We start from the raw sequence: 17,802 nt of genomic DNA on the forward strand, positions 1-17,802 counted from the left end.
AAATCTAAATAGTTCACCGCCGTGTTGCTCCACTCATTGGTGAAAGAAAGATTGCATGTGTTTACATTCATATTGTTCAAAAATGTAATGAGTTTGTCTTCTCCCCCACTCCAAATAATAAAAATATCATCTATGTAACGGCGATAGGTGACAAGATCCGCGCCCAGCTCGGTATCACTCCAGATGTTGTCATTTTCCCACTCTGCTACAAATAGGTTTGCGTAGCTGGGCGCAAATCTCGTCCCCATCGCCGTTCCACATTTTTGCAAATAAAAATTGTCTCCGAACCAAAAATAATTGTGCTCTAATATGAACTTAATGCTATCTACAATGAAATTAACTTGTGATTCTAATAAAGTGTCATCTCCCTGCAGGAACCCTTTCGTGGCAGCACATCCCTGATCATGCTGTACGGGGAAAATACAGATTCCCCCTCTTTTTTAGATGTAGGAGAGGGCCCTTCCACTTTATGGGGAGGGAAGAACAAGAGTCAGCAGAGACAAGAGAAAGGGATAAACGGCAACAACAAAAGAGGAAGACTGTCAGAGGAAAGAGAGGCAGACGAAAAAGGGAGAGAAAAAAGAAATACGAAATAGAAATGAATAATGTATTCAATCTAAGTGGAGTAACTCTTACTGACCCACAAAAAAGCATTCTCTCCAAGGGTCTATCCTTTGCGCCTATGAAAGGGCACAGCAATTTTGACTTATTCATAGATGCCAATCGGTATCTAAGGAAGCTGACTGTAAAAAGATATTTTTTAGGTAAACATACCGAACCCATAATGAATATAACAGTGCCCCCTGTAGTTGAACAGGAGAGACAATTTATCCATACAGGACTGAGGCCTAAATCCTCTTTTTTTCCCCACTTCGCTTCAGGTAATCATTTGGAGGTTTTCTTCCAAATGATTACCAAAGATTTTGATGATTTGATTAAAAAAGACATTACACAATCAAACAAAAGGAAAACTGAAAATCTAACTAAAACTGAGAAAGAAGGTTTAAAACAACTAATAGAAAGGGAAAACCTCATTATCAAACAGGCAGACAAAGGAGGTGGTATCGTCCTTATGGATAAACTAGACTACGAGAAGGAAGCACTAAGACTTTTGGGGGATATTAATACTTACAGTAAGCTACCCTCCAATCCGATCAAGGAGTATACAGAGGAACTTAAAATACTGTTGGATGGAGGAAGGGAGGCGGGCATCCTGGATGAAAAAGAGTATAAATTCTTGTATCAGGAAAAAGCCAGGATGCCCGTCTTCTACTTCCTGCCAAAAATACACAAGAGCGTAGTCAATCCCCCAGGCAGACCAATTGTCTCGGGGATTGGCTCGCTAACCGCAAACCTCTCAATGTATATAGATACCTTTTTGCAAAAGTTTGTGACCCAACAGAAATCGTATCTGCGAGATACAACAGATCTGCTAAATGTGTTAAAGGATGTGACATGGGAAGATCACTTTATCTTAGCGACATGCGATGTCGCATCCTTGTATACAGTAATACAGCATGATCAGGGATGTGCTGCCACGAAAGGGTTCCTGCAGGGAGATGACACTTTATTAGAATCACAAGTTAATTTCATTGTAGATAGCATTAAGTTCATATTAGAGCACAATTATTTTTGGTTCGGAGACAATTTTTATTTGCAAAAATGTGGAACGGCGATGGGGACGAGATTTGCGCCCAGCTACGCAAACCTATTTGTAGCAGAGTGGGAAAATGACAACATCTGGAGTGATACCGAGCTGGGCGCGGATCTTGTCACCTATCGCCGTTACATAGATGATATTTTTATTATTTGGAGTGGGGGAGAAGACAAACTCATTACATTTTTGAACAATATGAATGTAAACACATGCAATCTTTCTTTCACCAATGAGTGGAGCAACACGGCGGTGAACTATTTAGATTTAAACATCTATGTTGAAAATAAAATGTTAAAGACAAGAACACATTTCAAAGACACTGAAAAAAACAACTACATCAGGAGAGACAGTTGCCATCTATCTAATTGGATGGACAACGTCCCAATAAGTCAGCTGATACGCATTAAAAGGAATTGCACCGATGTAGAAGAGTGCGAAACACAGTCAGATAGGATCCAGAGCAAATTTCTAGAGAGGAATTATAATGAGGAACTATTAAATGGTGCTAGGGAAAAAGTTAGGAATATGAATAGATCTGACCTATTGAAAGTAAAAGATAAGAGAAAAAAGGAAAACCGGAACTTTGAATATGCCTTCCTTACGGGTTACAATAGAGAGGCAAATGTGATCAAAAAAATCCTATTTAAACATTGGGATATATTAAAAAATGATCCTGTCTTAGGCCCAGTCATCCCTAATAAACCTAGTATAGTATATAAAAAAGCCAAGAATCTCAAAGATCAACTCGCACCAAGTGCTCTGAGAAACAAAAAAAACTGTACAGATAATAGTTGGCTACATACAAAGGGGTTTTATGGGTGCAAGACATGCACAGCCTGCCGGTTCAAATCACCTAACCAAAACCAGTTCGTATCAAACGTTACAGGCGAAAGCTTCCAAATATCAAGCTTCATAACCTGCAGGACAGACCATGTGGTTTATATCTTGGAATGTTCCTGCAGGTTACAATATGTTGGAAAGACCATAAGGCCTGTACGGACGAGAATATTGGAACATGTTAGTGGGATTCACAGGAAGTTACAGAATCACAGTATTCCAAAACATTTTTCTGACTTCCATGCTGGGGAACCGACAGGCTTGCATTATCAAGCTATAGAGCATGTTCTGCCACATTGGAGGGGAGGCGATAGAGGTTTAGAATTACTAAGAAGGGAAGCGTTTTGGATCCACCGCTTAAAAACCATGACACCAAAGGGCCTGAATGCAGAATTAGATCTGACACCCTTCTTAGTCTGACCATCTAACTGAATGTAATCTCCTTCCCCCCCCCCCCCCATTTTTTGCCTCTTCTTTTTCCTCTCTTCTAGGCTCAATATATCCTATCTGCGTGTGTTTTCAGATAGTGACATCACACTATGTGTATTAGCACTGATAGCTAGAGATTGCATAATACCATTTTGATATGACATAATGTATAAAAATGTATAAAAATGCTTTGGAATGTGTAAGAGTCTCTATCATTATAGATCTTTAGAGTAGAACATAGATGTCCTGTTGTATATTGCGTTTGTGTTAAAAACATGTATTGAGAACTGATGTTCAAAAAAAAAAATATAAAAAAATGTAAAAAATACAAAAAATATATAGATTGCATAAATATGTATAATGTAAATGAAATGTCATTTTCCACCCAAATTTGTAGTCACTTATAAACACTAAAAATTATACAATAAGCACTAAGAGCTTAATTACTTTATAAGTAATATCCACTTGAGTTTTCCCTCTAAAATGTCAGCTAGCATTAAAACCAATTAAATATAACATCAGATATGAATTTAATCATCCCAGAATCATCTGTATTGTTGTTTGGGATTATTTACACAGAAGCAGATTTTAAGTAATTTAGTTAGTTGAAATAATAATGAAAATAATACTGACATGAACATAAATTGGGTCACAATAAATCAGACTGCAAGATAATAGCAGTAACTTGAATTATCCAATTATATAAGTTAAAACTGCCCAGTATCAATTGCTGACTTTATGCATTCATTCCTGAACTAAAATAAACCTTCCCCCTCTCCTCCCCCCCCCCCCGTTTTTTTGTGATGCAGCTTCTATTGTAGACTTAGAGACCAACACAAGTCTCAAAGAAACTCTTTTTAAAAGAAATCAGCCTAAACTTCCTTTTACAAAAATGCAAATTGCCAATTATAAATTAAAATACTATCAAATAGCACTGGATACTCCATGTGTATACTCTAAGTGCTGAATAGATACAATTTTCCTGTAGATGGATAACATTATATAAAGATTAACTCCTATGAAAATGATGTTTCATCAAGAATCAAAGTATGTATTATGTGTAATATGGATATCCCAATTGGAATACTCATGTATAGATTGGATACCATAGCGCTGAGGTAATTGTCTGTATTGATTGTATAATTAGAACAGAGAGGGTATAAAAGGACATTCATTAACCCCACAACTCACACACTCCTGACGAAGCCATTGACAGCTTGCTGAGCTGGGCGAAACGCGTAGAGTGGTGTTTTGGTCTAGTGAGGGATCCGTAGCTGTACCTTCCACTGAGCAGTGACGTCACACGCGCCGGAGGAGAAACGGAGCTGAGCGTTCCAGGCTGCAGACAGCTGATATCCTGAGCCAGAGAGGAGGCGGTGAGATCGGATTAAACCCCCTAGAATCACTGTGATTGTGATAAATGCTATTTTAATTCTAGCACATTGTAAGTGCACATTTTATATGTTTATATGTTCATATTCATTTTATAAAGTTTTTGGAAAGACAGATCGCGCTATGTAGCTTTGTTTCCTCCCTATGTATACCATGGTTACCCTGACGAGATAAGCCTGGAGGGATATCCACAAATACACAGATACTACCTGGGGTGGCAGCCCAATCTGCCAACTGCATGCTTACCACTTACATCTTGTAAGTAGATAGACCAGCAGAGCCAAGATATCGTCATTAATATTTCATCATAGTCTCAACGTCTGCACTTAAATTTGCACTGTTTTCTGTTTTTTATTTCCCTATATTTTGCTCCTCCTGGATTGTTTGAAACACATCTTTCTACTTGGAACCCTGGAAACAGGTTCTACCAGAGGGTTTGAGCAGGGTTTCTTATTATTAGAGCACTAATATTTATTATTATTGCACTTGCACGTATCACTATTATATGTATTTAAGTTGTTAGCGCCTTATATTCACTTATTCACGAAAACCATTGGAGACATGAATACTCAGGAATGCTTGGTTTACCTGGACGATATTAATGTCTTCGGTAAGACCCTGGAAGAACGCGAAGAACGGCTGCTTAAAGTGCTGGACCGTCTGGGGCGAGAGAGCCTGAAACTGTCACTCGACAAATGCCGGTTCTGTCATACGTCGGTGACCTACGTGGGACACATTGTGTCTGCCGATAGAATCGCCACTGATCCGGCCGAAGTCGAGGCTGTGGTGAATTGGCTGCGACCTAAAAATATCATGGAATTACGCTCTTTCCTCGGCTTCTGTGGCTACTATCATCGCTTTGTGGAAAGGTATTCCAGTAAGGCCAAGCCTCTAAATAATCTCCTCAAGATATACCCTGAAGATACCGGGTGAAAGGCCACCTCTGCTAGACAACCATTTGGTGACAAATGGACGACTGAATGCGAATGGGTCTTTGTGGGCCTGAAGAGGAGTATAACCAAGGCACCTTGTCTTGCTTATGCTGATCCGTAACAGCCCTATGTCCTCCATGTAGACGCGAGTCTTAACAATTTAGGTGCAGTCTTGCACCAGAAGCACCCGGAGGGGCTCCGACCTGTAGCCTATATCAGCCGCAGTTTGACTCCAGCGAGCAAAATTACCCGGTACATAAGTTGGAGTTCCTTGCCCTCAAGTGGGCCATTGTGGACAAACTCCATGATTATTTGTATGGCGTATCCTTCGAAGTGAGGATGGATAACAATCCCCTCACCTACATACTAACAGCCAAATTAGATTCTACTGGCCATTGATGTCTGGCAGCGTTATCAAATTACCAGTTCACGCTGAATATAGGAGCAGATGCCCTATCCCGACGACAAGGGCTGAGCTCCACTCCCGACGATGACGACTGGGAAGAGATCCCGGGACCAGGGATGAGAGCCATGTGCAGCACGGCTGCTGTCTTAGCAGATAGGGTGGCCTTCTCAGAATTGAGGGTCACGGACTCCTTAGGATGTCAATCTAGGGCCATCCCTGCCGCTTACTGTGATCCAGAAGGGATGAATATCACCCACGATAAAATCATAGCGTGGAAGGATATGGTCCAATACCAGATCCAGGACTTCATAGCGGACCTCATCCATCAAGCTGTCCATAGAAACAAGCCTGCAATCCTGAAACGTGCTCCTAGCGACATGGTCACCATTCTCATGCGAGAAGTCGATAAGTTCAATATCGACAATGGGCTACTTTACCGGTTGGTGCAATATCACAACCACCCGGATCGACGACAACTGGTTCTCCCCAGGAACTTACAGCATATGGTCCTGAAAGTCTTGCACGATGAGCATGGACACCTCAGAGTTGAAAAGAATTTCGGACACGTCAGAGACCACTTCTTCTGGCCAAAAATGCGTGAAGCGGTAGAACGATACTGTCTGCGGTGTTTCAGGTGTATTAAATGCAAGACGCTACCCCAATGGCCAACCTAAAGAGCTCGGGTCCCATGGAATTGGTGTGCTTGGATTTCCTGTGCATCGAGCCGGATGTCCAAGGTATTTGTAACGTGCTGGTCATCACGGAACATTACACGTGATATGCACAAGCCTTCCCGACCAAAGACCAGAAAGCCATCACGGTGGCGAAGATTCTATGGGAAAGGTACTTTGTGCATTATGGCCTACCCAACCGCCTCCATTCCGATCAAGGCCGGGACTTTGAAAGCAAACTAATCCGGGAGCTACTCAATATCTTGGACATCACCAAGTCTCGGACCACTCTGTACCATCTGGAGGGTGACGCTCTGCTGGAGCGATTCAACAGGACATTGCTGGACATGCTCGGCATATTGAAAGGCGCTCAGAAGACGGAGTGGAGCCGACATGTGGAGAAAAATGTAAAGAGATGCCCATCCTTTGCGAAAATGAGTGCCAGAACCTTGAAACGAATTGAGAACCATACGTCGGTCGTTCTGTTCAAGATATTTATCTCTTTTACAAAACATGTTGGCGTGCATGCTCAAGACTGGCCCCTCCTCGGCAGGGTCCATGTTTGTTAGGCTGAGGATACTGTCACGATGTGCCCACCACAAACAAGGCATGACCGCGGGGCCGAAGTGGAGATGGATATAATCACCACCCACAGCCGCGTGGGTGCGTCTGGAGTTTAGGTTGGTCGAGGTAGCCGGGTCGGGGTTGGAGAGGTATGGATAATCGATATACTTGCCGGGGTCTGGGTTAGAGGTATGGATCATTGCAGGTACTATTAGCCAGGTCCGGGTTGGAGAGAGGAGAATGGTTGTTGTACGGATGCCGTGGTCAGGGTTGGAGAGGTGCGGATTGTTGTAGTTTGCCGGGGTCAGGAGTACAGAAGAGCGGAGTCCAAAACAAGCCGGGTCAATGACAGAGAGCTGTGAACAAAAGAACAAGACAAAACTGCGAGGCTTGGAAGCAATGAACACAACGGAACATTGAATTATGCTCAGCCAATTTGCCAGTGGGGCAGCTGAGCATAAGTAGGAGCGAGCAAGCAATGAGGAACCTGCAGCGTGGAGGTGCATCAGCAGCGAGGGACATGGTTGGAGAATCCGGAGCAGGAATCAGGTGAGGTAAGTATTCCTGATAGTTTCCTGAGGAGGAGGGACCTGCGCGCCAAACGCGCACCCTCGATGTCGGCGCGAGAATGCACATCAGTAGTGAAGGCATAAAGCCTGGAGCGGGGTACGCGCAAGCGAGTCGCCCGCGGAACAGTCCTCGACGGAGCGGTGTCCATGTCAGCGGCGGTAGCGGAGAGCTGAGGTGAGTGGGGAGCGCGCCGTGGGCGGCGTGACTGCCCGATCCTTACAGAGAAGAGTCTTTAAGAGGCTCTGGCGGTGCACGTGGGGGTAGAGCTGCTTCACCCTAAGGAATCTCGGACCGACTGGTGGAGACTAGGAGCCAGGCCGCGATCTGCACGAGTAACGGATGCTGTTTTAAAGAAGCCGTGTAAGATTGCGAGACCGGAAGCCAAGCGGAGAGACATCTTTATAACACCAGGAGACAGGCAGCGCAATCAAGGGGATCCTCACCGGAAGCCAAGTAAAGGGGTATTGAAGTATTTGCAAAGTACAGGCCTGCCACATTATACAGTAAATAAGAGCTCCAGCGGTGTGTCGGCACCATTAGACAGGCCTTTATACCTAGGATTGGGTGGCTACAGGTTCGGACTCTGACACACACCTGTGCAGCGTTTAGTGGAGGGGTGTTATGTTCAAATATAGTGTGCATGCATGGAATGATCCTTCTTTTGAGTATTATATAGTACTTGAGTTTTTATTGCTTATTCTTATACTATATTAGTGAAAGCACTGTATGCTTGTCTGGATGTCCTGTGTCCCTAGGGGAAATCTCATTGGTCCCTTGGCCCGCCCGCCCCCGCACACCTCTCATTGGCCTGAGGCGGAGTGACGGGCCAAAGGGACACACACACACACACACACACTGTTGCTTGGCCTCACTCTCCCCCGTCGACCGCAGCTCACCTTCCCCCCACCCTCTCCCCTCTCCCCCTCTCCCGGTGCCCCTCACTCTCTCCCCCACCTCCCCCAAACCCGCACGCTCCGCAACATCCCCAGCCGCACTATCACGTGCGCTCCCGGACGGAGGGGAAGCGCGGGCCGGGCCTCCTGCACTCCCCCAGCCTCCTGCTCTCCCCCGGCCTCCTGCACTCCCCCGGCCTCCTGCACTCCCCCGGCCTCCTGTACTCCCCCGGCCTCCTGCACGCACTATCACGTGCGCTTCCGGACGGAGGGGAAGCGCGGGGCGGGCCTCCTGCTCTCCCCCGGCCTCCTGCACTCCCCCGGCCTCCTGCACTCCCCCGGCCTCCTGCACGCACTATCACGTGCGCTCCCGGACGGAGGGGAAGCGCGGGCCGGGCCTCCTGCACTCCCCCGGCCTCCTGCACTCCCCCGGCCTCCTGCACTCCCCCGGCCTCCTGCACGCACTATCACGTGCGCTCCCGGACGGAGGGGAAGCGCGGGCCGGGCCTCCTGCACTCACCCTCACATGGCGCGGGTCTCCTGCCCCAGCCTGCCACTCTTGCCCCCCGCCAGCTTCCGAACCCACCTCCTGCCCCAGCCTGATGCCATGGGGATATCCGTGCCAGGAGGGGAACCGTCTGCCGCCAGAAAACACCACCCGGTCAATGTAAGTCACCCACCGTCTCACACCCACGCACTGTCACCCAGTTACCCACCGTCTCCCACCCACCCACTGTCACCAAGTCAAAGTCACCCACCCAGTCACCCACACACCCACCCAGTCACTCACTCACCCACTTTCCCCCAGTCACCCACTTTCCCCCAGTCACCCACTTTCCCCCAGTCACCCACTTTCCCCCAGTCAACTCAGCACCCACCCACTCAGTCACCCACCCAGCGACCCAAAGTCACCCAGCGACCCAAAGTCACCCACCCACCCAGCGACCCAAAGTCACCCACCCACCCAGCGACCCAAAGTCACCCACCCACCCAGCGACCCAAAGTCAAACCGACCCAAAGTCACCCACCCACTCAGTCACCGACCCACCCACCCACTCAGTCACCGATACTCAGTCACCCATCCACCCACACACTCAGTCAACTGAGTCACCCACCTAGCTGTCAAGGGGGGGGAAACCCAACCCTGTCGCCCGCCCCCCCAAAATTACATCCCGGGCAACGCCGGGTATATCAGCTAGTACTTTATAAATACTGTTGTGCTATAAATATCACTGTAGTCTGCCTCCCTTTGTCTGACCTTCGGCCAAGTGTTGGGTAACGTATATAGAAAGAGAACTCGGGCTAATGCCTCAGCAGTAGGTGTTAGTCTGAGGTAAGTGCGAGGGGTTACACTTTACTAAGGCCAACAATATCCCATTTAAAGCTTTTCAAGTTCATCTTCCCGCTCTTGTAGTTCTGCTTCACTGGAGAGGGTGTGCCAGTTGTAGGAAGACAGATTTAGGTTTGAATGATAGCTTTGTTTAACCTCTGGGGGTTCTTAACACCCTATGCTCTCATGTCTTATTCCTGGACAGAAAAATGATGAAAGGAGCAGTTCCTGCTCAGCTACTAATAACTTCTAAGTGATTGGTAAAGGTGCATTCAGAAATCTAAATATATAATCACGTGGGAGAAAGAAAGGCGGCTCTGTTTACTGCACGCTAAACCACATAGTGTAAGGATAATTGGTAAAGTTAAAACATAATATTTTATGAAAGATCAATAAAAAAATAAAAGTCATGAATTGAATGAAAAATAAAACAAAACTGATTAAAACCATGTTAAACCCAGTCCTGAGAGAAAAAAGTGAATGATTAGAGAACTCAATAATGCAAATTGCTAATCAAACCTAAAATATATTTACAATATTGTCAGCATGTGCATCGATTCTGAATTAGATCAGCATTATTTAATATATTCAGCAATGTAAAGAATAGGATATCACCACAGGTGTGGTTAAGCAAGTAGCAGCAGTGTAGCTGCTTATTGCAACGGAAATTTTAATGAGGTAACCCAGTCTCAGTATAATTAGCAGTTTAGATTCATTTCTAAAGTAGACTGTTACCACAATTATATCTATAATTAGAAAAAATGGGGAAAATAGTGCCCAGAAAGTCTAGATCCAACCTCACTAATGCCTCAATTTATCCTGCAGCACTTAAATATAGCTTAGATGTCTGCACGGTCTATCAATGCTATGTGAGATAACATGGACAGTAAATACAGATAGAGAGGAAAGAGTGTTTAGATAAAGATAGCGATGGTACCTAATCAGAATCAATATGCTTACGTTTCAGGTACGATCTCCAATTTAAGTAAAAAGATTGTACTATAATAACCCCTACAATCGATAATGTTTAGAATGAGGCCAGGTAATGGGATTGCAGCAGTGCTCCTTGAGGTCTGCAGCAAACACACGGAATCTCCAAGCGGCTGATCAGACCTCCCAGGAGTGGCAACACTGACTCAATGACATCAGTGACGTGACCGACACGCATTTCGTATCATAAGTAACCCTCCCTGCTCAGCTCTAAAGGAGTTTACATTAGATAGACTATTTACATGACTGTGCTCAGTGTCTCCTACTTTCTCAAGGTGCTGGATCCATGGAGGCTGGGTGTAGCTATGCAGATGTTAGAATGAAGGGCGCCAGGAACTTTTAAATTACAAACAAAGAGTTTTATTCACATCCGTTGATAACGCTCCACATACAAGGGCAGGCTTCACGTAGACATTCAGGTACAAACTCCCAAGTAATAGTTACTCACAGAGGAAATTCATCAATAATATATGTTATTACCAAAGACATTCTAAATGTGAGTACTCATCTGTATTTCCATTTACATCTTACTATGAGGACAAATAGACTGCGCGATGTACCTTTTTTTCTGTTTAGTATCCATCTCAAAGATGCAGATCCTGACATCAGAGGTCCCGGCTGAGTCAATTTACCCTTCTGCATTTTACAGTGGTTCAAACATAAAACTCAACGCATGCACGTACCACACACTTTTTGTGTGTATACTGTGAGGGAGTGAGGTACTGTGTGTATGTATGTATATGTGTGTGTGTGTGTTATAAATACGTTTGATATAAATAAATACGTTAATAAATTATTTATTAATAATACATACATACACACACACACATACATACATACATAGACACACATTTCAGCGGCGGTAACGGCGCAAATTCATTATTTTCTTCATCTTCCCCCGTGCCGGCCGGTTCCACGCACACTGCTGTGCGCGCACGCAGCACCATTATAGAAAGGCTGACTAACCTCAGCCACCTATAGCTGCCGCGTGGGCGCATGGCGCAGCAAGCGCACGCAGTAAAGAACAGCCCTAAAGTGTGAGTGAGTGTAAACTCTATAGGAGTATCAGCAAGCTGTGTTTTTTTTCTGAACATACTACACTATATCAAAAGGATATAAGGAGTAGACAGCACACAATGCAACGTTGTAAAGAAGAGTGGGCCAAAGCTTACTATAAGCGTTCGCGCCAGAGTCAATTGTTTTGTTTTGGAGCGACGTCACGTCGCCGTCGTGGGCACTATAAGCGCAGCTAGGGTTCTCCCTCCCCACCTTTTCACACACTAAACCCACAACATTGAAACATTCAGGGCCAGGTACTGTCTACATGACCACCCCTGATTGGTGGGTAGAAATGCAACATAAAAAGAGTTACATGGAAAGGTCTCAGACAGCTTTGCAACTTTCCAACCGAACATAAAGTTAATAATACAGCTGTATTATTGACAGGTAGGGGTAATGCAGGGCTTGACCTTTATTAAATGCAGTCATATTTACCCCACATGACATATTACACCGTGTCATGATTTATTTAACAAAAATAAAGCCAAAATGGAGAAGCCATGTGTGAAAAACTAAGTACACCTTATGATTTAATAGCTTGTAGAATCACCTTTAGCAGCAATAACTTGAAGTAATCGTTTTCTGTATGACTTTATCAGTCTCTCACACCATCACAAGCACCATTTGAGTTTATCAATACACAGTACCCTAATATTATATTATTCACAAGGTGAATGAACTGGATACCAAACATGTAGATGAAATACTCTAATCAGCGATGATTTATTCAGCTAACAGGCTTCACAGGAGATTGCTGCAATGTGTTGCATATAAACATATCAGCACACGATACAGCATGTGTACTGCATCATAGATTAGAAACTATAGTAGTAATACTTTCCCTATAACATGGAAACCACACCCCAGGACAGTTTCAGCCAATTAGGCTGTTGTTTTTTTGCAGAGGGCAAGTAGTTGCCATGCTGAGTCAGCAATATCTCGTGCTGTATCAGCAAACAGATCAAATCTGGCAGATTTAGTTCTTGACTATGATATTAAAACACTCCATAGACTCCAATTATTCATCTGATCGACGGCAAATAAACTCGAATCATATTTGCTTCATGATTTTAGAATGTAGACAGTGACCTTGGTCTTGCTGATGTTGTTTGTGCTTCGAGATGAATGCTACATTTTGTATCTACTAGCACCTAGTGCTTAGCCATGTTGCATAACTTCTTCTTTGTCTTAGCAGAGATAACAAGTGAAGATGGCAACATCTTTTCTTCAGTAAACTCCTACAGTATGTAGGCTCGTTTAGTGCGCCGGGGCTGTCGACAGCTTCTCCGTAGCCCAGAACTAGACTCTCCACCGGGACCTTGGGTTGTTGAGTGGGGATGAGGTGTGCATTCCCCCCCCCCTCGATGGCCCTGCGAGTCTCCCCCCTCTCTCTCACCCTCTCACTTTCCCCATTTTCTCACTCTTCCCCCCTCTTGCAAATTATTTTCCCGCTTTCTCTTTCCCCTTCTCCTCTCTCACCCCCCCTTTCACTATCTATCCCTCTCTCATTCTTCTCCCTTCTCTCGTTATCTGCCCGCATTACACTGTCTGCTTCCCCCCCTCACTATCTGCCCCTCTCCCACTGCCCCCCTTCTCTCTCACTCCACTTTCTCACTTTTCCCCCTCCCTGTGGGTCATAAGGGTAAAGCAAGGGTGAGGGGTCAGTCTATGCCGTACCCAGCATCTGACTTTCAGCATGTCTAACTTCCGGTTTCAGAGCACCGTGGTGGGCCCCTCTTCGCCAGTATAAATGTCGCACATGCCCCCTGTCCGCGGCCCTGTTCTGCACATCTACAGATTAACAGTAAAACTGCTGTGAAGAATAGTACTGCACGTATATAGACATATAGACATAGGTATTTTGGTAATTAGCAATTGTCTACATTACATATGGGAATTTTTGGAATAATATTTTTTATGTTTGTTAAACATGTATGACATTTAAGTTTGATATATACAAATCCCCATTATTGAATGAATGCAGCGAATCTCAAATATTTTATTATGTTTGTGCTTTAATCACTAGTTGATTATTATATGTACCTTTATATGTAGCGCTTGTACCCGTTTATATATTGAGGTTTTAAATATATATATATATATATTTTAATGGATTACAAATAAAGATTTGGTAATTATTAATACTCAATTTTTTTTTTATTATTTAAGAGATTTTTGGATGCTTAATGTACTGGACACTTGACATTTATTCTTGTTTTTCCAGAATGAAAGCTGGGTGTGTCATATGCTGTATGCAGTGGTATGAATCATGTGATGCAGGGAATCCTGTGCCACAGTAAATATTGAAATACATCTTGTGATCAGGTTTCTCTAATAAAGTTGTGTAATGTACTGACTAATTATAATATGTGTTCGCTCTATATAGACTGTGTGTCTTTTTATCCTACTGTTGCCTGTTCATAATTATTTTTATTTGGCTAAGTTATAGGAGACAGTTGTGCCAATAAAAAGACCAAGTGAGATTGTATTTTTTAATTCCAATGTTAATTTAGTTTTATTGTATTGAGAAAATGTTTGCCAAGGTTTCCTGATAACTTGGAGAGTTGGTCTGTATGGCTATCAGTCTATCTAATAGCAAGTCAATGTACCTACAGTACGTATATCACGTCAATGCCCATTTCCCCAGAGTCCCTGTGGAAAATGTAAGTACCTCCTAGAGTAGGAAATAGTCAAGTTGAGTGTAAAGGTGAAGTCTAAATAACTAGTAGTTAACTGTGACCCATCTGAAATACGTTGGTGTCAATTAAGCATTTTGCTGCTTTAATCAGACAACAACTGAGATAAGTAAACCTATTTTAATTTGCTCAGCACATATAGATCTTTTTTTAACTGTTGAATGTAATTATGTTTTAAAATGTTGGCCACAGTGTATTCGACTCTTCATGACATTTATGAAGTCACCTTCACAAGCAAATGGATTCTGCGTCTTTGCTTTTGGATGTTTATTAGTCATTACAGGTTGCCCAGAGCACAATAGCCAACACCAATTTCTCCCGCTTGACCTATGGATTTAATGTGTCTTGATTATTTGACTGCATCTCGGCCATAATGACATAAAAACATGTAATGCATTTTCCGTTTGTAGAAATCCCTACAAAATAACATAATTAGCAGCTAACTGATTAGTTTTTAACCCATTTGCGATCCACCCGTACAAAGTTCTATACAACGGGTCAGACGGCAGTAAAACAGCTGAATTCCCGTAGCCAGCGGTATGAGGTCACTGCCACACACCCCCCTTGCACTGTTGCTGCTCCGGTAGTTGTGCTGCACCAGTTCCCGGGATTCCCGCATCATAACTTTCCGATCAGTGACGTCTCGTGGGGATATCACACAACCTTGATTTTGTCTGGTGACGTCAGGGCCACATCAGCAGGTTAGACCCGCCCCATCCTCGCGTTTCTGCGCATGCGCGCTGCTACACGAAGACCCGAGGAGAGCAGCGAGTAGACCCTGCTGGGGAGAGAGCATGAGAGGACAGGGGGACCGCAGCCACGTCCAGGTAAGGGATGGAGACAGGCACAGGCGTGTCCATATACAGCATACCAAAGGGATAATATATCTGTGCATATACAGTAGCTCAGGGACAACGCTGTCACCTTCCCATATTCCGGATAGGTATACCTGTCCAGATATCAGAGGGACATACATGTCACCTGTCCATATACCACATGGACAAATCTGATGATGTACCAGGGGGACAAACCTGTAACCTCACTATATTTTAGGTGATAGGTCTGTTATATGGAAAGGGGACGGATATATCACATTTATACGCACCAGTGTGTAAACCGGTCACTTGTCTAAATAAAAAGGGGGACAGATAATGTTGATCTACCATGGGACGTCCTATCACCCCTCCTGATATCAGAGGTCGACCCTGTCCATATACATGGGACAGACCTGTCACCCATCCTTATGTCAGCCAGCTGTCCCTACATCAGGGGACAGACCTGTTACACCTACCTTTGCCGGGGCATAAACATGTTACTGGTACATATACCAGGAGGCAGGCATTCTGATGCCAGCGAGGGGACAAACCTAATACCAGGTCAGAACCCTGTCACCTCAATGTCACACTGTCGCATGTTCAAATGTTGGGGACACACACATTGTGAGTGCATACCCATCTCCTACAGATGACACACGTCCTGCTGTTTAGTAAGCAGCCACACAACCCCTAAACTTGTTTCACCTACACCTCCCAGATATTTGACACACGGACCCCATACATTATTTACAAATCCTAGATAAATAAGCGTCATCTATGTAGAAATATAAAAAGCATCAGAATCAGATATATATGTAAGAGTCAGGGATTTCAGTTGGGTAGACTTTAAGAACAGCTCATGTACAGTATGTGTTTCACATGTTCTTCCGATGCATGTCAAATATTTATCTAGAGGAATATTCATCAGATCTTGTGTGCATAGCGCTTAACCAGAGGTCAGCATAGTAACAGCTTTTGTTTAACATCTTAAACACATAATTTACATTTTTTTAAATACACCTAGTTAGGTGAGTTAAGTTTGAATTGTTCAATTATATTTTAATACTTTCAATCCTTAAGTAATACCTTAATCCACTCAACATGTTTCACCTGTGTTCCATGCTTTATTTAAATGATATTTGCACAGTAGAGTAGTTCACCGTTGAGTGATAGTAGCAAGTCTTGTACAGCATTGTATAACAGATTTAGACTATAGTAATTGATGCATTTAAAGCTCATGCGCCTAGTCCGCTGAGATAGCCCCTCTATTAAAATCAGAATTGCATTCAAAATCCTGTATGGTTTTTTTTTTTAAAATAAATCAGTTGTGCAGTATTAGGCTACGGCCCCAGTCCTCACTGCTGCATGCACGCCTGGTGGCATGGCGGCGCATGCGCAGACTACAGCCGCAATCGGCGGTCTGTGGGGGGGGGGGGGCACAGCCATGATGGCGCATATCTGCCCCGCGCCGACCACGTGATCGCGGCACAGAATGACAAAATTCTTGTCTTCCCTGCAAGCGTACACGTCACAGCGCTTTGCGCGCACACGTCACAGCGCTTTGCGCGCACACACAGCCACTGGGACCTACCCCATAGAGAGCTGTGCTGTGGTGTGTGGTGCGCACGTCATAGCGTACGCTGCAGTGGTCACTGGGGACCTGGCCGTAGAAAATACTTGCTGCTTCCCCCCCCCCCCACCACTTTTTAGGACCCTTTTCATAACTTGTAATGTATTTAGCTTCCTTTGGCTGCTATAGCAAGAATTTAGGAAGCCGTACCACTTCCTCCTTTGAAATAGGCAGCCATATTGCGCGCCCTGCGCAGCAGGATCTTTGCCGATTGACCACAGGAGAATGAATCAATCGTCAGCTTAGATAATTGCATTGCCGCAAAGGCAAAGAACTTTCTTTTGAATTTATTAAAACAAAAATTAAATAATAAAATCTGAGAGGACTACCCCTTTAATTAAATGTGGACACACACACACACACACACACACACACACACACACACACACACACACACACACACACACACTGTACAACAGCGAGTTACGTTTGTCACATTTTAGAAAATTGTATTTTTCAATATAGGTTCATTCATGCACCAACCCTTTCATATGCACCTTACAAGTTGTGAGAGTGGAAATATACAGTATATACAATATGTATAAACATGTGCAAAACTTTCTCAAAAACAAACCACAGGAAGTAAAAAAAAAAACAGGATCGGTGTCAATGACATATTGCAAGACCAAGTCAAACATAAAGCTTTGAAATTAAGTTTGTGATTCGTAGCCCATCCTTTCTGTGCTGTAGCATTAGATCACGTATACTAATCTTTTGCAGAAACTACGTGGAACTTATACCTAGGAGGAGTAAATCTGAGCTTCCTTGAGGTTCAGCTTCTAAGTATTCAAGCCCTAAGTATTTTTTTTGTACAGTAGACTTAATTGAGCTGACCTATATTACCTAGTAAGAACCAGGCCTTGCTGTATTTGTGTGAATAATAAGTATTTTGTTACCTCCTGTCTTTCACTCTTTCAAATAATATAGGGTT

At 44.0% G+C, this 17,802-nt stretch overlaps 1 protein-coding gene across 2 annotated transcripts in view; it reads left to right on the forward strand.

Moving 5' to 3' along the window:
- Nucleotides 1–15,108: 15,108 nt before the first annotated feature.
- SLC41A2 (solute carrier family 41 member 2) overlaps nt 15,109–17,802 on the forward strand; it is a 176,420-nt gene continuing 173,726 nt past the window's right edge. The window contains exon 1 of one of the 2 annotated variants that reach the window (XM_075600575.1): nt 15,109–15,253. The gene's annotated coding sequence lies outside the window, so the exon portion shown is untranslated. The remainder of the gene's footprint in view (nt 15,254–17,802) is intronic. The other variant, XM_075600576.1, reaches the window with a different exon arrangement.

This window comes from Ascaphus truei, chromosome 5 (genome assembly GCF_040206685.1).
Source record: "Ascaphus truei isolate aAscTru1 chromosome 5, aAscTru1.hap1, whole genome shotgun sequence".
Taxonomy (NCBI): domain Eukaryota; kingdom Metazoa; phylum Chordata; class Amphibia; order Anura; family Ascaphidae; genus Ascaphus; species Ascaphus truei.